Source organism: Rhamphochromis longiceps, linkage group LG3 (genome assembly GCF_057381845.1).
Source record: "Rhamphochromis longiceps isolate RC_006_pf linkage group LG3, R_longiceps_female_GT1.1, whole genome shotgun sequence".
NCBI lineage: Eukaryota > Metazoa > Chordata > Actinopteri > Cichliformes > Cichlidae > Rhamphochromis > Rhamphochromis longiceps.
Window position 1 is genome coordinate 17499777 of NC_140559.1, and position 19545 is coordinate 17519321.

General features: G+C 43.0%; 1 protein-coding gene across 5 annotated transcripts in view; it reads right to left on the minus strand.

Annotated features, from left to right (window-relative positions):
- Positions 1-19545, minus strand: part of LOC146673228 (uncharacterized) — a 49338-nt gene that overhangs the window by 7610 nt on the left and 22183 nt on the right. For 2 of the 5 annotated variants that reach the window (XM_085401806.1, XM_085401810.1), the window contains exon 1: positions 5549-5788. The exons of 1 other annotated variant lie outside the window; for it this stretch is intronic. The gene's annotated coding sequence lies outside the window, so the exon portion shown is untranslated. Of the gene's footprint in view, positions 1-62; positions 130-243; positions 339-5548; positions 5789-19545 lie in introns of those variants that run through there. 2 more of the 5 variants (XM_085401807.1, XM_085401808.1) reach the window with 2 other exon arrangements.

Consider the following 19545-nt stretch of genomic DNA (forward strand, 5'->3'; position numbering starts at 1 on the left):
TAACCATAACATATGTTCCAGGCCGCGACATGCTACTTCCTGATACGCTGAGTAGGGCCTACCTGCAGGATAGCATCAAAAGCCAGACGGAGTTGGAGACAGAATGTGTCAACATGGTGGACTATGTACCTGTTTCAACAGAAAGCATGGACAGAATACGGGCAGGGACAAGAACCGACCACACACTACAAACACTGATAAAAACAATACAAAAGGGGTGGCCGGCCCGTAAGAAAGATGTACCTGTTGAAATAACCCAGTTCCAATCTTTGCAGGATGAACTGAGCTCAAAGGATGGATTGGTCTTCAAGGGAGAGAGAATGGTGATTCCAGAAGCACTGCAGGCAGATATAACACAGGGAATTCACTCAACACACATCGGCACAGAAGGGTGCCTCAGGAGAGCTAGAGACTGTGTCTACTGGCACGGTATGAACGACCACATCAAAAAGTACATCGCTACACGTGACATATGTCGGTCTGTGGATGTAAAACAACAGAAAGAGACACTAAAACCACACGAGCCGACCACTAGACCATGGACCAAAGTTGGGACAGATTTATTCAACTTTGAGGGTAGGGACTACCTAATAACTGTTGATTATTACTCCAACTTTTGGGAGATAGATTATCTACCTGATACCAAGTCGAGTACTGTGATTAGGAAACTAAAGGCTCATTTCGCACGTCAGGGAATCCCAAATATTGTTTTTTCTGACAACGGGCCCCAGTACAGCTCAACAGAGTTTGCCAACTTCAGCTGGAAATGGGAATTTCGACACCATACCTCATCACCTGGCTATCCGCAGAGCAACGGCAAAGCTGAGTCTGCCGTTAAAACTGCCAAACGACTCATGAAAAAGGCAAAATTGGCTGGACAGGATCCATATTTGGCCTTATTGGACCACAGAAACACCCCAACACAAGGTTTAACTACCAGCCCTGCACAGAGACTGTTAAGCAGGAGGACGAGGACACTCCTCCCAATAGGAGACAGATTGTTGCAACCCAAAGTGACTGACAACAAGTTAGCACTGATGAAAAACAGAGAGAGACAAACAAAGTACTACAACAAGACAGCGAAGGACATGGACACATTAAACCCAGGAGACTTGGTGCGAGTCCAACCTTTTGAACCACACAACTTATGGACCAAAGCTAGAGTGTGTAACACTCTGGGAAACAGATCCTATGATGTGGAGTTGGACAACGGCAGAGTCCTCAGAAGAAATCGTCGCCATCTGAGGCGAGCTGTGGAGGTCAAAAAAGACATGTCAGCACATCTCCAGCCTGAGGGACAGAACATTACTGTGCCGACACAGAGCAAAGAGAACACACAAAACAGCACTACCAGGTCAGGACGGGTAGTACAACAACCTGGATATCTGAAGGACTATGTATGCAGTGTGTGAGTTATATGTTGTGATTTGTTTACTGGTCAGAGGAAAGACAAAAGAAAAAAAAACCCATCTGTGAGGACATTTTGAGTTATATGTTGTGATTTGTTTACTGGTTAGAGAACAGAGCAAAACATCTGCGATAATATTTTGAGTTATGGCTTTGTGATCTGTTTACTTGTTTGGAAGGAAAGAAAAAAATAATAAGGAAAAGAGAAAAAAAATGGAAAAAATGAATAAAAGTAACACTAAAAAAAAGTAAGTGGAAGGCAGAATTTTCATTTTTGAAGAAAATGGTGTCCAACAAACAAATGTCATGTCTAAGTTTTGTTCCAGTTGCAAACTGAGTTCTCAACTTATGAATAGTTCATTGTCTTTGTAAAAGAAAAGGGATGTAGCAAGCGGAATTGCTGTGTGTTCCGCCCGGAGTCTTGAGAGTGTAACACCGGAAGGTGAGAAGCAGAGACTCATGACTGTTTATTAAGAGTTTAATAAAAGTTTACCTTGGAGGAGGGAAAGTTCAACCAAGCATCTTGTGAAGTTTATAGAGAGAACAAGATGAAACAGTGTTTTCTTAAATTGAACGCATTTTCCATAGAGGCTTGCAATCTGTGGAACCCACTTCCAACCAAAATCAAATTGATTACAGACATCAGATCCTTTCTATTGAAGGTTAAAGTTTGGTTAAAGGAAAATCAGAGATGTAGTCATTTTATTAATGATTTTATTTTTATTTATTGTCTATTAATTGTAGTTGTATTTACGATGTATTTTGGCTTTATGAAAATGTATGTTTTATGGTAAAATGTATTTATTTTGATTGTAAGCCCAACAAGGGACAATTGTTGAAAATTTGCAATAGCTATAAACTTATGTCCGTTACATCAGTTTCATGTTTTGTACTTGGACTATGTCAAACTGCACTGTCCCTTTTAAATAAATACATTCAAATTCAAATGTGTGAGGGATGCTTTACCATGACATACACCTGGTTACATGGGAATAAACTTATTATCTAATAGGACATTAGGGTTGTGTGAAATGTGTGTGACTGGTGGATGAATGTTTTGGGGATTTATTTGGCGGCTACATTTTTCTTTTACCAAGTGGAACCTGTCAAGACGTTTTGGTTTGATTTATCAGTTTAAGGAGATGAGTATGCTTTGGCAAGTCCTAAAACTAAGACTTTCATATTTTTATATTTTGTAGTATTTTCTTTTTTTTCCCTTTTCATGTTTGAGGAGTGCACTGAGAGTTTTGTTTGAGAGTCTGCTGTCCGTTAAGCAGGCCTGCATGATTGGAACTAAAAGTGCTATACAATAGTGTTGCTGGAAAATGATCGTAAAGTGAGCTTCTCCACATCGCAATGGGGACTTACTGGACTGATAATGGGGACAAATGGTTCACTGACTTGACACTGATACGCAGATTGCACCTACTCCAAGCAGACAAGGAAAGGGTAGATGTATGTATGTTTTTCCAGGAGCAGGAAGATGACAGCAACATCCTAGGGTCGCATGAGCTTGTGGGCCATGCAGACTTAATCTTGTAGTTGTTAATTTCTGTGTGTATTTACCAGCGCTGTTATGCATGTTGCAGTGGCACATTTCCTTTCCTATAAATCATATCACATTAGTAATAGTAATATTATTTCCTCACTTTAGTGTTCACCAGTTGTATGCATGCATGTAGAATGTTATCACCAGTGGGCCCCATGTTATTGCACCCTCACAGTGGACCCATCGTAGACTGGAAGAGCTCCAGACATCCTGCTCTAAGGGAGGTGACGGGTGGTCATAACGTTTCTTAGTGTGGGAGAAGGTCATGGATGAGCTGGACTGAACCTTTAGGTATGCATGATGTGCTGTGGAATGTTCTTTGTTTGAGAGTGTCTGTGATGGTGTATATAAGATATAAGGGTGGTGGCCGAATTTCCGAGATGATCCTTGTGTTGGCTGGCATGTTTCCATTCAAATTGTAAAGTGTTTATTAAACCCACTTCAAATCCAGCTGGCGTTGTCAAGCAGGATTCCTCAGGTGAGTTTTGCTAAATCACCAGCACGCGATGCCTGGTCATCCTAAGGGAAAATTGCCTCAGTCCGGTGCATTTCAAGGTCCTGTAACCATCCGTCGGTAAACCGTACCTGGGCTTGTTGCAGTGGCCTGAAGTTACTAAACTTCATGAGTGTATGCACTCATGAAGTTTATTAACTTCAGGTCACATTGTTCTCCTTTGTTTTGTACATACCTTTTTTGGGGGGCAAAGAAAAAGAAAGAATTTATTGGAACCGGAGAATGAACGTTTTGCGGTGCTACAAATGCTTGCATTTGATGCGGTACTTGGAATGTTTTGCCATGAGTTCCCGGCATGCAATGCGCAAAAGAAGAGCTGGGCGATAGAACGATAACGATATCTATCGCGATATAACTTTTACTCGATAGAGAAATTAAACTATCGCGATAGACCTCGCCGCTCTTGTCCTCTTTAAAAAAAAAAAAAAAAAAAAAAAAAAAGGAGGTCAGCCAATCCAAATTAAGTAGCGCAGAGCCGAACCAATCACAGCCGCAGCGTCACGTCGCGTGACTTGTTACATACAGCACAAGTGCCAAGCCGTACATTTGTATTTGTTTGGGAAGCAGCCAGCGACCGTAACGCCCGGGTAATGGAGGAAATGAGTGTGCCAACTAGAAAAATCAACCGAGCGTGACCGAAGGTTACCGAAGAGAAAACAGATGATGGTTCCAATGCCGGAGAGATTGTCGAACGGAAGAGCCATAGAAGTTCCGTAGTGTGAAGGTATTTCGGCTATTTCAAGTCTGACAAAAAACAGAGTAGCGTGCACTGTAAATTGTGCCGGAAGCAAGTCTGGAAATACAATAAACTGGTGCATGCGTCACACTGTGCCACGTTATTGTTTCGGTGAAATGAATTTCTACAATACTGTTACTGTTAATTCTACTCGCTGCAGTGTTTAAATGCTTACATATACACACAGTTACTGTCCCTCCACACATACGACTCGGTTCTGCTTCTATGCCCCAGCTTTGTTTACTTTTTCCCACCGAGGCTTCTAGACTTCTGATTGGCCAACATTTCTGCACGATTAGGAATCTAGCTCCACCTGCTGCTTTGGCAAGTTCATAGCAGCGTTTTCCTTCATTTCTGCCTTTATGTGTGGACGGGATTATTTTTTAAAACGAAAACGGAAAATTTCCATTTTCAAAAATACCCGTGTACGTGTGGACGTAGCCTCAGTCTCTGACTGGAAGCGCTAATTCGTCATTCGGCTTTTGTCAGACTAAAGTAACTGTTAAAACTTTTTGAAAAGCTCAGCTATACAACAAGGAGAGATTGAGAATTTCCTTTTAGTTCTCAGTTTATTTGATATTGACAAAAGTTAGTCAGTTTTGTCTGTTCTTCTGTAAAACAAACTAAGATTTATTTTTAGAATTAATATTTTGTTTCTAAGTGGAATTGACAATTTAGTAGTCTGTTTCGTTTGTTCTATTTTGAAACTTAAACGCTTTAGCGACTGCCTTTTGTGTAGTTTGCAATATTTGCCTTTATTTATCTGAAAAAGTCTCATGTTCCTTAAGTACATCTACCCTGTTGAACTTCATCCATCCATTCGCGTCCGCTTAATGGATGAACTTATGGGAAATAAATATATAAATAAAAACAAGCTGCTGATTATTTCACATTTTACTTGTGAGCAACGGCACATTTAAATCTTACAAATATAGTTATTTGGCTTATATCGTGATGGATATCGTTATCGCCTGAAATGAAAAAAACATGTCATGATATGAAAAAATCTTATATCGCCCAGCTCTACGCGAAAGTCACGTGGTCTGTTAATCTTTATTATTCACCCTGGGGTTGCCCTCCCCCAGGCTTGTACCTGTGGCTTCCTGTCCTAGGGGTGGGGGTAGACTGTTCTCCTGCCCTGCAGCCCATCCTTTTGTTCATATACCAAGGCTAATTTTCTATATATATTCTTACCCCCTAGCAACCACCATTTCATAATGTTGCAAGCAATCACAAACTCTACAGTCTGTCTAACTCCAGTGTATACCAAGCAATCTATTATCCTCAACAGAGCTAAACTCAACATAAACGGAACCCACATTAAAGTTAGCTCGGTGCTTACCTTTAGATGAGCCCACAAACCGAGAGAAACAGGAAACAGATCAGTGAGCAGAGACCCACGTGGTTCACGCTGATCTCAGCTACAATCCAGGAGACAAGGGTGTGCAGATCGATGCAGATATCGATCCAAACTTTGGTAGTGGTATATGTTCCAGTAAGTTCACTACTTTACTCCCGTTTCATGAAAAAGCAGCTCTCTCTGCTCGACTCCTCTCCTGCACAGACACTTTGCTCCGCCCCCTTTTCCCGGCTCTGCTGTGATTTGTTGCTGTGCGGTCACGTGACTCAGCTGCACAACGTAACCACGTGAGAGAGTTATTTCAAAAGTAGCGCCTTTCCAGTCCTTTCCTTTCCAGTGATGGTAAATTAGATTCTTTTTACTGAATCGAGATTGAATGAGTCACTCACCAAAGCGAATCGAATTTGAGTAATTTGATTCACTGAGTCAGTTGACCAGAGATTGCAAAATGTATATTTTCACTCAAATTTAATTTGTTTCTCTTTTCATGTAAATCCTACTGCTAAGATGAGTGATTCTAAAAGAAATAAACTCTTTTATAGAGCAAGAATGAGCAAAAACATTTTTAAAATAAAGCAAGTTCCTACCAAAATGTCTTAATAAACATTTATTTTGTTTATTTTTATTTATTTATTTATTTTCTTAAATGTGTCAAATATATATTTTCTCATCTAAATGTCCACTGAGCTGTGAGCCAGGGGGTGGTAATGCGCCTTAACATTGGTTGCCAACCAAGAAGAAGAAAAAGCTGTGAGCCAGGAAGGAGGGGGTGAGTGGCTGTGTTGGCAGAGGTATGAAAATGCACAGTGAAATCTAACGCACATGGCAAACTTCGCCGACGATATTCTAGGGAGGAAAAAATACACATCAGCCATCGGCCATTTTGATGAACGCATACGCCCCCTAGAGCGCGCTAACTTTATTAACAGCCACACAAATGCAAAGCACACATCAAACATAAATAGACTATTTGACTGTCTCCATAATTGAGAGCATTTTCTCTTCTTATTTCAACACCCCCACTTGCTCTCATATTATGATGCTCTTAAGCAAACAAAAAACAACAAACAAAAGGTTTCTTCCTCAGTACTGTATACATGTCCGTATACCATGTTAATGCCCGAACATAAACTTCTCAAACTTGAACAACTTAACTTTTGTTGCAGGCTTTGTCATTACATCTGCAACCATCTCTTCTGTTGAACAATAATCCAGAGTTATTTTTTCTGCACTCACAGTTGACCTCACAAAGTGGTACTTTATGTCAACATGTTTACATCTCTGTCTCGTCACAGGATTCTTCGCCAACGCAATTGCACCCTGATTATCTTCATGAACTTTTGGCGGTGCATATTTTTGTCCATCAATACCTTGTAACAGTTGCATTAGGTACAAAACTTCTTGTAGGGTTGCAGCTAAAGCCATGTACTCCGCTTCACAGGTAGATAATGCAACAGTAGGTTGTCTTTTGGTTTTCCATGAGATTAAAGGACCATCTACAGACAAGCTTATGCAATAACCAGTTGTACTCCGTCTGTCTGTTACATCAGCTGCCCAATCAGCATCGCTGTATGCCCACAACCTCAGTTCTTTGTTGTCACATTTCCTGTAACACAGTTCTTTCTCGGTTGTCCCTTTCAGATACCTCAGTACATGTTTTACTGTAGTCCATTGGTCTTCAGTTGGCTCAGTAAAGTACTGTGAAAGTTTACTGACTATAAAACTCAAGTCTGGTCTTGTGCATGTAGCCAAATAGATCAGACTACCAACTGCCTCTCTGTACCTTTTGACATCACTCATCATTTCTGCATCATCAGCATAGTTCAGTTTTTGCTCACAAGGTGTCTGTCTTTCTTTACAATCCTGCATGTTGAATCTTTCAAGTATTTTTTCCACATATTGTTTTTGTGACATTTTTACACAGTTATCACTCTGGTCAAAATCTATACCAATGAAATGTCTCAGTTTACCCAAATCCTTCATTTTGAATTTTGCTGCAAGCATTTTCTTCACAACAGTTAGTTCACTTTCATCACTAGCAGCAATGATCAGGTCATCCACCCATACTATCAGAATCACCTTCTTATTTTCTGTCATTTTTGTGTAAACACAATGGTCAGCGGGGTTCTGCACAAAGTTGTTCTCACTCAGATATTCATGCAACAACTTGTTCCAATTTCGGCCTGATTGTTTTAGCCCATATAGCGACTTTTTCAACTTGCACACCAGTTTTTCATTTGTGTCGGATTTTACCTCATAACCCTCAGGTTGTTCCATGAATACCTCACAATCTATTGGTGCGTGAAGATAGGCAGCTTTAACATCCATCTGATGTAAAAGCATGTTTTCTTGTGCTGCCTTTTGCATCAACACTCTGATACTAGTCAGGTTAGCAGTAGGGGAAAATGTTTCTTCATAATCCACACCTATCCTCTGACTATATCCTTTAGCAACATAACGTGCCTTGTACTTCTCAGATCCATTAACATTGTTTTTGACTGCGTACACCCATCTACCCCCCACTGTCTTCTTACCCTCAGGCAAAGTGGTTAAGGTAAATGTGTCATTTTCACTTAGTTATTGCATCTCTTCATCCATTGCACTGACCCATTTCTCTGAGTTAGATGAAGTTATTGCTTCCTTGAATGTTTGGGGAATGTTACACATTGCTCTGTAACAATAATCCATGTTTGTAAGTACTTGATCACAATCCTCCTTATCAGTAACATATTCACTTAAATACCCAGGCCTTTTTCTCACTCTGGAAGGATACCTTGCAGCCTCGCAGTCGAGTTCATTCTCCTGTGACTGGCTGCTCATCTCAGACATGCTTACTGGGATCTGTTCCTGAGTATCTGTGTGTTCTGTACTCACATCAGTCTGTTCTCTGGTCTTGGTGAACCTGTTTGGTGTCTCAAAGTCACCCTCATCATCTGGCACCTTGTCAGTCTGTGTTTGTCTCTCTACTCTTGTTTTAGTCTCAAACTTCACCAGTCTATGCTTCTGTACTTTCCCACTGTCTGGGTAGTAGACCATATAAGCTGGACTGTTCTTGTCATAGCCAACAAAAATTCCTTTCTCACACCTTGAGTCTAGTTTTCTCTTGTTCTGCCTGTAGGCATAACACACTGACCCAAATGTCTGCATCCTGGAAAGGTTTGGCCTTCTTCCTGTCAGCATCAAATATGGTGTCTATTCTGTGCGTCTGTTAAAACATCTATTCCTCACTACAGCTGCTGTTTGCACTGCGTAAGTCCACAACTCTTTAGGTAACTGCTTCTCTATTAACATACACCTGGCCATATCAAAAAGAGTACGCCAATTGCGTTCTGCAGTACCATTTTGGTGTGGTGAGTATGGTGCTGAGGTCTCATGCCTGATTCCATTTTTGCTAAGGAGTGCCTGATACTCATTTCCCATAAACTCTGTTCCATTGTCAGACCTGATACATTTAACTTGCCCATACGGGGCTGTATCAGCCAAAAACTTCTGTGTCGCTTTTGCTGTGTCACTCTTGTTTTTCAGAAAATACACAAACACTGCACTGGAATAGTCATCAGTGAATGATAGTGCAAATCTATATCCATCTCTGGACTCTGGGTCTACTGGACCAGCTAGGTCTGTGTGTACCAGCTCTAAGGCGGTTTTGGCTCGTGCATCAGGGTCCCTGTTTCTAGTTTGAACAAACTTTCCCTGTGTGCACACTTCACAATGCAAGACAGATTTGTCTGTTTTTCCTTTGATTGCCATACCATCAACAACCCCCTGTAATTTCTGAATGTCATCATAATTACAGTGACCGAGAATTTCATGCCATGTTTGCATGTCATAGCAACCCTTACACTGGTCTTTACCTTCAGTGTTTACTGTTTGTAGGTAGTACAGTCTGTTGTACTCATGTATTGGGAACCTTGTACCGTCTTTGTGTCGCAGGGTGTCTTTTCCTTGCTTGAAGATCATAGTTGCCCCATTTGTGGCACTGCCCCCTGCTGTCCATCAAGCAAAACTCTGCCTCCCCTCTTTGCTCTGCAACTCCAGTGCACTTTGTGCCGTCAGCCAACTCTACGTAGTGTGACTTGGGCTGGAAACTGTCGTCAAATCTCCTGAACTTCGTTATATCTGTGACAATATGCGAAGTTGCCCCTGTGTCCACCATCAGACCCTTTTTGTTGATGCCATGCTCTGACTGGAACGCTGCATCCTCGCTGCTTACCCGGAATGCGTAGTCTTTGCTACCCGACTCCTCAGAAACTTTCCGTGCGTTGTCTTGCCGCCGTTTCCGTCTGCATGTTGAGTCCCAATGGGTGGTGCTTTTACACTCGCTGCACCACTGCTTGCGCTGACACGTCCTGGCTTTGTGTCCTTTTAGTCCGCATCTGAAACACACTATGTCTGCGTTGCCGGCCCCACGGTCATTCGATTTTTCAAACGTGGAATTGTCGCTCGGTCTTGCACGTGCTTTCATGATGTTGTCATCTGACGCTGCGGCGCGCATTTTCTCTGTGTCTTCAAAGCTTCGCAGTTTAGTTTTAAATTCAGCAAAAGTCACTTCAACTTCACTTTGTGTGACATGGATAGCAAACGGTTTGAACGATTCTGGCAGTCCCTTCAAAACCATTGCTACCAATAGCCCATCACTCAATGTTTCACCAGCATTCCTCAGGGCTGTGATTATTGTCTCTGCTCGTATCACATACTCAGTCACACTCTCACTGCTGGGCTTTTGGAGTTCTGTATACAGGCTAATTATACGAGGTTTTCCTTTACCTGCATAATAGTTTCTTAGAATCCCCAGCGCCTTCCGTCCATCGTCCGCTGCTTCTCGCATAACAAGAGACAAACTTTTGTCATCCAGAAACTGGATCAGCTCCGCGTATGCCTCTGCATTCTTTGCTCCGTCTTCTTCTCCCTCCACGTCGGTAGGCTGCCTCAAAATAATGTCTCTTAAACCCTGCAAACGAAGGTGGCCCAAAAATTTCGTCTCCCATAGTTCGTAATTCTTTTCGTCTCCATCAAAAACTAGCCGAGCCCAACGGCTATTTGACTCAGCGGCTCGTCGGCTCATGGCGCTAGCATGGTATGCTAATCCTCACCGAGTGCACAGTACGTCGCGGCGTTTCTCTCGGTGGCAAAAAACAGATGGACGCTTTAGGAAAACTTCTTAGCTTCCTGGGCCCATAACCTGTTGGCAGAGGTATGAAAATGCGCAGTGAAATCTAACGCACATGGCAAACTTCGCCGACGATATTCTAGGGAGGAAAAAATACACATCAGCCATCGGCCATTTTGATGAACGCATACGCCCCCTAGAGCACGCTAACTTTATTAACAGCCACACAAATGCAAAGCACACATCAAACATAAATAGACTATTTGACTGTCTCCATAATTGAGAGCATTTTCTCTTCTTATTTCAACAGGCTGTGTCCCAATTCAGGGGCTGTGTCCCAATTCAGGGGCTGCACGCTTGAAGTACGCATTTTAAGTGCGGTTACGTCACCGCCATGCGACCACGGCTGTCCCAATTCGAAGTGTACTTCAAATGCATACTACAAATGCACCGTTGATTTCCCCAAATATCATGCGTGGTCTGTTGTACGTTTCGTGGTCCCATATATCCCACAATTCATAGCGCGGCGGTGGGTGTGGAGAATTTTGCCGCAAAATACGGCAGAAGGCTGATCCGTGGGTAGCTACTGGTACGCAAGTCGGGGCCTGATCACCCCCGGCTGGGTCGCCTGGGCGAGGGTGTATGATGTTGTGAGACCCAAAACACCTGATGACCCTAGGATACATCACTGAAGATGCGTACCAGTGCATCCAGGAGATGTGTCTTTATAGTATAGTGAGTTCAGTGCATTGATGTGACATTGTCCTGAAGGATTTAGTTATTCTTTATGATTAAAGAAATTGCACTAATTTATACATATTTATTATAAATAATCCTAATTACACATCTTGCTTCCATGTTTGTATCCTGTGTCACTAATACATTTTATTTTAGTTTTATACTTTGATCAATGACCTGCAGAATCTCCTTATCATATTTACGAACCATGGCTGTTGTGTGTGCCTTCGCTCCCTTTTCACTTGCGCTAGACCCCCAAAATGGCGGATCGGGCCAAAATCCTTTCCACGCCCACACCCGTGACATCACGCTCCAAAGCCCTATACCTTGGCCCAGTATGTTAAGCCAACTGTCACAAACCTGCTGGTCAAAGTGGACTGTGATCTGAAACTTGACAATTAGATCAAAGCAGTGGTAAAAGCTTCTTTCAGCTCAGGCAGCGAGCTAAAATAAAGCCAATTCTTTCACAAAGGCACGTTGACACAGTAATCAATGCCTTTGTTAGCACTCGGTTGGATTACTGTAATGCACTTTATATAGGGGTCAGTGCTTCAAACATCTACAGAGCGTCCAATATCCTGCAGCTTGAAAGTTTGAGCACATTTCCCCTATTTTAGCTTCACTTCACCTGCTGCCCATTTCTTTTTAGGATTCCTTTTAAATTATTTTATTTGCTTTTAAAGCCCTCCATGGCCTAGTCCAATCTTATTTCTCTGAGCTGCTACAGCCGTATATACCCGCCTTTCTCAAGTCAGCTGATCAGCTGTTCCTGAATGTACCCAGGACTGAGCGTAAACGCTTTTTCTGTAGCAGCTCCAAAACTGTGGAACAACATGCCTTTTGAGATAAGACCGACCTCTTCTGTGTTTTTTTTATTTATTCTATGCTGTTTTAATTTTGATGTATTATGTGTTTTATGTTTTTACTGTTTTGTTTTATTCTATCGTTCTTAACCTATTTGCCAACACCCTTAACGACTTTTACTGCCGTTTTGACGAGCCATCAGGCAGCTTTCACGCCTCCAACGGCCCCAACAATAGAGACACTTTGGAGACATTCCCCCACCTCTCCCCCATCACCACCATCAAACACTTCACCTGCAACACCCCCCTCCTCACCCCACACAAAGGAGGATTTCACACCACCTCCTCCCACCAAACTCTTCATATTCATGAAGCAGATGTGAGGAAGCAGTTTAAGAGTCTGAATGCTCGGAAAGCTCCCGGCCCAGACGGTGTGTCTCCTGCCACCCTCAGACACTGTGTAAACGAGCTGGCCCCAGTGTTTTCTGGCATTTTCAACTCCTCACTGCAGGCATGTCATGTGCCTTCAATATTGATTCAATCAATATTGAATCGGTGTGCAACTTTGCCAAAACAATGTCGGACTCTGTAGTTTTCTCTGGTCCCCTCCCCAATCAGACCAGGAGTGACATGTTTAGCCGCACGTTATCCTTAAATTGCTGGCTGTCTGAGTGGTGTCCCAGAAACGATGTGGGCTTCATAGATAATTGGCAAACCTTCTGGAGGAAACCTGGTCTTGTTAGGAGAGATGGCATCCGTCCCACTTTGGATGGAACAGCTCTCATTTCTAGAAATATGGACAAATTTATTAAACCCCCAAAATATGACTACCCAGAGTTGGGACCAGGAAGCAGAGTTGCAGTCTTACACGCCTCTCTGCAGCTTCTCTCCTCCTGCTACCCACCCAAAAACCCATCTCCATAGAGACTGTGTCAGCTTCCAAAAAGACAAAAAACAAACTAAAAACCAGCAACAAACAACTTAAACATAAACAATTACAAAGAAAGAACAATACAGTATCCACATCTGAACCAAAGAGTAAAACAGTGAAATGTGGATTATTAAATATTAGGTCTCTCTCCTCCAAGTCTCTGTTAGTAGATGACTGTGGCGGAGGTGTGGTCCCGGGCGCGTTAGTACATGACTTAATAATTGATCAACAAATTGATTTACTCTGCCTTACAGAAACCTGGTTGCAGCAGGATGATTATGTTAGTTTAAATGAATCAACACACCCGAGTCATTCTAACTACCAGAAATCTCGAAGCACAGGCCGAGGGGGCAGTGTGGCAGCAATTTTTCACACCAGCCTATTAATTAATGAAAGACCAAGACAGACTTTTAATTCATTCGAAAGCCTGATGCTTAACATTGTCCACCCCAGCTGTGAAACTCAGAAACCAGTCTTACTTGTTATCATCTATCGTCCACCTGGGCCTTACACAGAGTTTCTGTCTGATTTCTCAGACTTTATATCTGGTTTAGTTCTGAGCTCAGATAAAATAATTATTGTGGGTGATTTTAACATCCATGTAGATGCTAAAAATGACAGCCTCAACATGGCATTTAGTCTGTTATTAGACTCAATTGGTTTCTCTCAAAATGTAAAAGAACCCACCCACCACTTTAATCACACTCTAGATCTTGTTTTAACATATGGCATCGAACCTGAACATTTAACAGTGTTTCCTGAAAACCCTCTCCTGTCTGATCATTTCCTGATAACATTTACATTTACAATAATTGATTACACAGCAGAGGAGAGTAGACTTTATCAAAGTAGATGTCTTTCTGAAAGCACTGTAACTAAGTTTAAGAATATAATCCACCCACTGTTATCATCTCCAATGCCCTGTACCAACACAGAGCAGAGCAGCTATCTGAACGCTAGCCCAACAGATGTCGATTATCTTGTTAATAATTTCACCTCCTCACTACGTACGACTCTGGATACTGTAGCTCCTGTGAAAACTAAGGCCTCAAATCAGAAGTACCTGACTCCGTGGTATAATTCTCAAACACGTACCCTAAAGCAGATGACTCATAATCTGGAGAGGAAATGGCGTGTCACAAATCTAGAGGATCATCATTTAGCCTGGAGAAATAGTTTGCTGCTTTATAAGAAAGCTGTCCGCAGAGCCAGAACATCTTACTATTCATCACTGATTGAAGAAAATAAGAACAACCCCAGGTTTCTCTTCAGCACTGTAGCCAGGCTGACAAAAAGTCAGAGCTCTTTTGAGCCAACCATCCCTTTAACGTTAACTAGTAATGACTTCATGAACTTCTTCACAAATAAAATTTTTTTCATTAGAGAAAAAATTACCAATAATCATCCCACAGATGTAATATTATCTACAGTTACTCTTAGTACCATTGATGTTAAGTTAGACTCTTTTTCTCCAATTGATCTTTCTGAGTTAACTTCAATAATTACTTCCTCCAAACCATCAACGTGTCTTTTAGACCCCATTCCTACAAAACTGCTCAAAGAAGTCCTGCCATTAATTAATTCTTCGATCTTAAATATGATCAACCTATCTCTAATAATCAGCTATGTACCACAAGCCTTCAAGCTGGCTGTAGTTAAACCTTTACTCAAAAAGCCATCTCTAGACCCAGCAATCTTAGCTAATTATAGGTCAATCTCCAACCTTCCTTTCATATCAAAAATCCTTGAAAGAGTAGTTGTCAAACAGCTAACAGATCATCTGGTGAGGAATGGTTTATTTGAAGAGTTTCAGTCAGGTTTCAGAGCTCAGCACAGCACAGAAACAGCTTTAGTGAAGGTTACAAATGATCTTCTTATGGCCTCTGACAGTGGACTCATCTCTGTGCTTGTCCTGCTAGACCTCAGTGCAGCGTTCGATACTGTTGACTATAATATCTTATTAGAGCGATTAGAACATGCTGTAGGTATTACAAGTACTGCGCTGCAGTGGTTTGTATCATATCTATCTAATAGACTCCAATTCGTGCATGTAAATGGAGAGTCCTCTTCACACACTGAGGTTAATTATGGAGTTCCACAGGGTTCAGTGCTAGGACCAATTCTGTTTACATTATACATGCTTCCCTTAGGCAGTATCATTAGAAGACATAGCATACATTTTCACTGCTATGCAGATGACACCCAGCTCTATCTGTCCATGAAGCCAGATGACACACACCAATTAGTTAAACTGCAGGAATGTCTTAAAGACATAAAGACCTGGATGGCCGCTAACTTTCTGCTTCTTAATTCAGATAAAACTGAGGTTATTGTACTCAGCCCTGAAAATCTTAGAAATATGGTATCTAACCAGATTCTTAGTCTGGATGGCATTACCTTGGAGGAACCTTGGAGTCATTTTTGACCAGGACATGTCCTTCAACGCACATATTAAACAAATATGTAAGACTGCGTTCTTCCATTTGCGCAACATCTCTTAAATTAGAAATATCCTGTCTCAGAGTGACGCTGAAAAACTAGTTCATGCATTTATTACTTCCAGGCTGGACTACTGTAATTCATTATTATCAGGATGTCCAAAAAACTCACTGAAAAGCCTTCAGCTAATCCAAAATGCTGCAGCAAGAGTCCTGACAGGGACTAGAAAGAGAGAGCATATTTCTCCTGTTTTGGCTTCCCTTCATTGGCTTCCTGTTAAATCCAGAATTGAATTCAAAATCCTGCTCCTCACATACAAGGTCTTAAATAATCAGGCCCCATCTTATCTTAATGACCTTGTAGTACCTGTTGAAATCTCCCAATTCTTTGAATCTTTGGGCTGAAGGAAGGACAGTACTCGGTGTATAAATGCTCAATCAACAATCATTTGTACTTTCAACAATACAGAGCATTTGAAACGTCCGGACGGGAGAGATGCCTTGCAGAGGGTCAGGAGCATGTCTCAAAATGGTAGAAACTTTCACAGACTTTTATAGCTAGTAACAGCCCCCCTCCTTGTCATAAAAGCTGCATCTTCACAGGTTTTTCTAATTCTTAGCGAGACTGGCTCCTGACCTTGCCTCCCTGTCTTTCTGTGTGAAAGTAGGAAGGGGGGTAAGGAATGTGGTTTTAATCTCCTCTCCCCAGACACCAAGTCTCCTGCTTACAACCTTCTTCATATGATTCAGCAATAAAACATTTCAAGAAAACAGTGTAAGACATTCACAGCCGATCAAGGATACAGAGTGATGCACACTTTATCTAATGAACTAAGAAATGATTATGTTTCTTTTATTCAAGAGTATAATAAAGACTAAACTACATACATAGCACACCATCAGAACTAGAGGATAATATATGGCCTACAGCTGTTAACCTAATTCACTACATTGACTACTGGTCATAAAATGGCATATGTTTAACTACTAGTCTCAACATACCATATCACCCTATTAGAGCGCTCCGCTCTCGCTCTGCAGGCCTACTTGTTGTTCCTAGAGTATTTAAAAGTAGAATGGGAGGGAGAGCCTTCAGTTTTCCGGCCCCTCTTCTGTGGAACCAGCTTCCAGTTTGGATTCGGGAGACAGACACTATCTCTACTTTTAAGATTAGGCTTAAAACTTTCCTTTTTGCTAAAGCATATAGTTAGGGCTGGACCAGGTGACCCTGGATCCTCCCTTAGTTATGCTGCAATAGATGTAGGCTGCCGGGGGATTCCCATGATGCATTGAGTTTTTCCTTTCCAGTCACCTTTCTCACTCACTATGTATTAATAGACCTCTCTGCATTGAATCATATCTGTTATTAACCTCTGTCTCTCTTCCACAGCATGTCTTTATCCTGTCTTCCTTCTCTCACCCCAACCGGTCGCAGCAGATGGCCCCGCCCTTCCCTGAGCCTGGTTCTGCCGGAGGTTTCTTCCTGTTAAAAGGGAGTTTTTCCTTCCCACTGTTGCCAAAGTGCTTGCTCATAGGGGGTCATATGATTGTTGGGTTTTTCTCTGTATCTATGAAGCGCCTTGAGGCGACTTTTGTTGTGATTTGGCGCTATATAAATAAAATTGAATTGAATTGAATTGAATTGAATTGCTTCAGTCCTCTACCATAATCCCTGTGCCCAAGAAACCTAGGATCACTGGACTAAATGACTACAGACCCGTGGCTCTGACATCTGTGGTCATGAAGTCATTTGAGCGCCCGGTTCTCTCCTATCTCAAGACCCTCACGGCCCCCCTCCTGGACCCCCTGCAGTTTGCATACAGAGCCAACAGGTCTGTAGATGACGCCATCAACATGGCCCTACACTTCATCCTGCAGCATCTGGACTCCCCAGGAACCTACGCCAGGATCCTGTTTGTGAACTTCAGCTCTGCCTTCAACACCATCCTTCCAGACCATCTCCGAGGCAAGCTTTCCCAGATGAATGTGCCTGATCCCATCTGCCGGTGGATCAGGTTAAGTGCGCATGCGCCAACCAGCGTGCAGCCTGTTACAGTCGCTCCTGCTTTTCTCTTAGTTTAGCTCTTTTTTCTTACGTATTCTTTTTTTTTTCTGACTTGTATTTTCCTCCGTTTTCTATCTCTTACTCAATCATGTGGATTGAGAGAGTTTTTGTTCTTCTGGTGGCCGTGGAACTGTTACTTTTATCATGGAACGGGACCGCGGCACATCTCCTACACGCACGGACTGTTTACTCCAGAGATCAGCTGATCGCCCTGATGCCGGCCGGCTCGCTGGCCAGGCCCGCAGAAGTGCCCGCAGAAGTACCAGCTGAAATTTGGAGGAAAACACATCGGGGATGCAGAGGTCAAGGACAGAAGAGAAGAAAAAAGGTGACGGTGAGACAGCGGAGGCTCGAAGCGAGGAGGAGGTTTAAACCGTGTCTGCTGTCTATCGTGATGGGAAATGTGCGATCGTTGGCAAGTAAAATCGACGAGCTCTCAGCACTGGTACGGAGTCAGAGGGAATACCGAGAGTGTAGCCTGATGTGTTTCACCGAATCATGGCTGCACCAGGTCATTCCCGATGAGAATGCTTCCGTGGAAGGCTTCCACACTGTTCGGGCGGACAGGGACAGCATCGCTAGCGGTAAGCGTAAAGGAGGTGGGCTTGCTGTTTTAGTTAACAACCGGTGGTGTAACCCTGCCAACATAACAATCAAAGAAAGGATTTGTTGCCCGGACACTGAACTGTGTGCTGTTGGACTCAGGCCGTATTATTTACCCAGGGAATTCTCTCACGTCATCTTGGTGGCTGTTTATGTTCCCCCCTCTGCTAACCCCACAGCTGCATGTGACACTATCCACTCTGCCATAGCTCGGCTACAGACTCAGCACCCGAGTGCCTTTATTGTGATCTCGGGTGACTTCAACCATGTATCACTGGACAATACACTACCAACATTCAAACAATATGTGGACTGTCCCACCAGGGGAGAGAAAACTTTAGACTTACTGTATGCTAACGTCAAGGATGCATACAGCTCCTCCTCCCTCCCCCCACTTGGTAGGTCAGATCATAACCTGATTCACCTCACCCCCCGCTATGTGCCAATTGTGAGGAGGGAACCTGTGACCACCAGGACTGTTAGGAGGTGGTCAGAGGAGGCAATAGCGGAACTACAGGGCTGTTTCGAGGTGACCGACTGGGAAACACTCTGTGAGCCTCACGCCGAGGACATCAATGGGCTTACTGAGTGTATCACAGACTACATAACTTTCTGCACCGACTCCATTGTTCCAGCTCAGACTGTTCATTGTTACCCAAATAACAAGCCGTGGGTGACTAAGGACATCAAAGCCCTCCTCAACAACAAGAAGAGGGCTTTCAGAGGGGGCAACAAAGAGGAGGTGAGGAAGGTCCAGGTGTTACTAAAGGACAAGATCAGAGAGGCTAAGGACAATTACAGGAGGAAGCTGGAGTGGAAACTCCAGCAGAACAGCATGAGAGAGGTGTGGAGGGGCATGAAGACCATCACTGGATTCAGGCCAACCAACAGCAGGGGAGCTGAGGGAGGTGAGAATAGAGCCGACGAGTTGAATCTGTTTTTCAATAGATTCGACACCACAGTGTCTGCTCCCACCCCCACAACCTCACCTGCAGTCAGCCTGGAATCCAGAGCCACACCACTGTGCCAGCCTCTCTCTTCACATGTTGCCTCCTGTGAGATTCCTGACACCCCTCCCCCACCCATCACCTTCACTCAATACCAGGTTGAAATGCAAATGAGGAGACTTCACTCAGGCAAGTCTGCTGGACCAGACGGAGTGAGTCCCCTTGTCCTCAAGGCCTGTGCCCCCCAGCTGTGTGGAGTCTTTCATAAACTGTTTATGCTGAGTCTGAGTCTGCAGAGGGTCCCGGTGATGTGGAAGACATCATGCCTCGTCCCTGTACCAAAG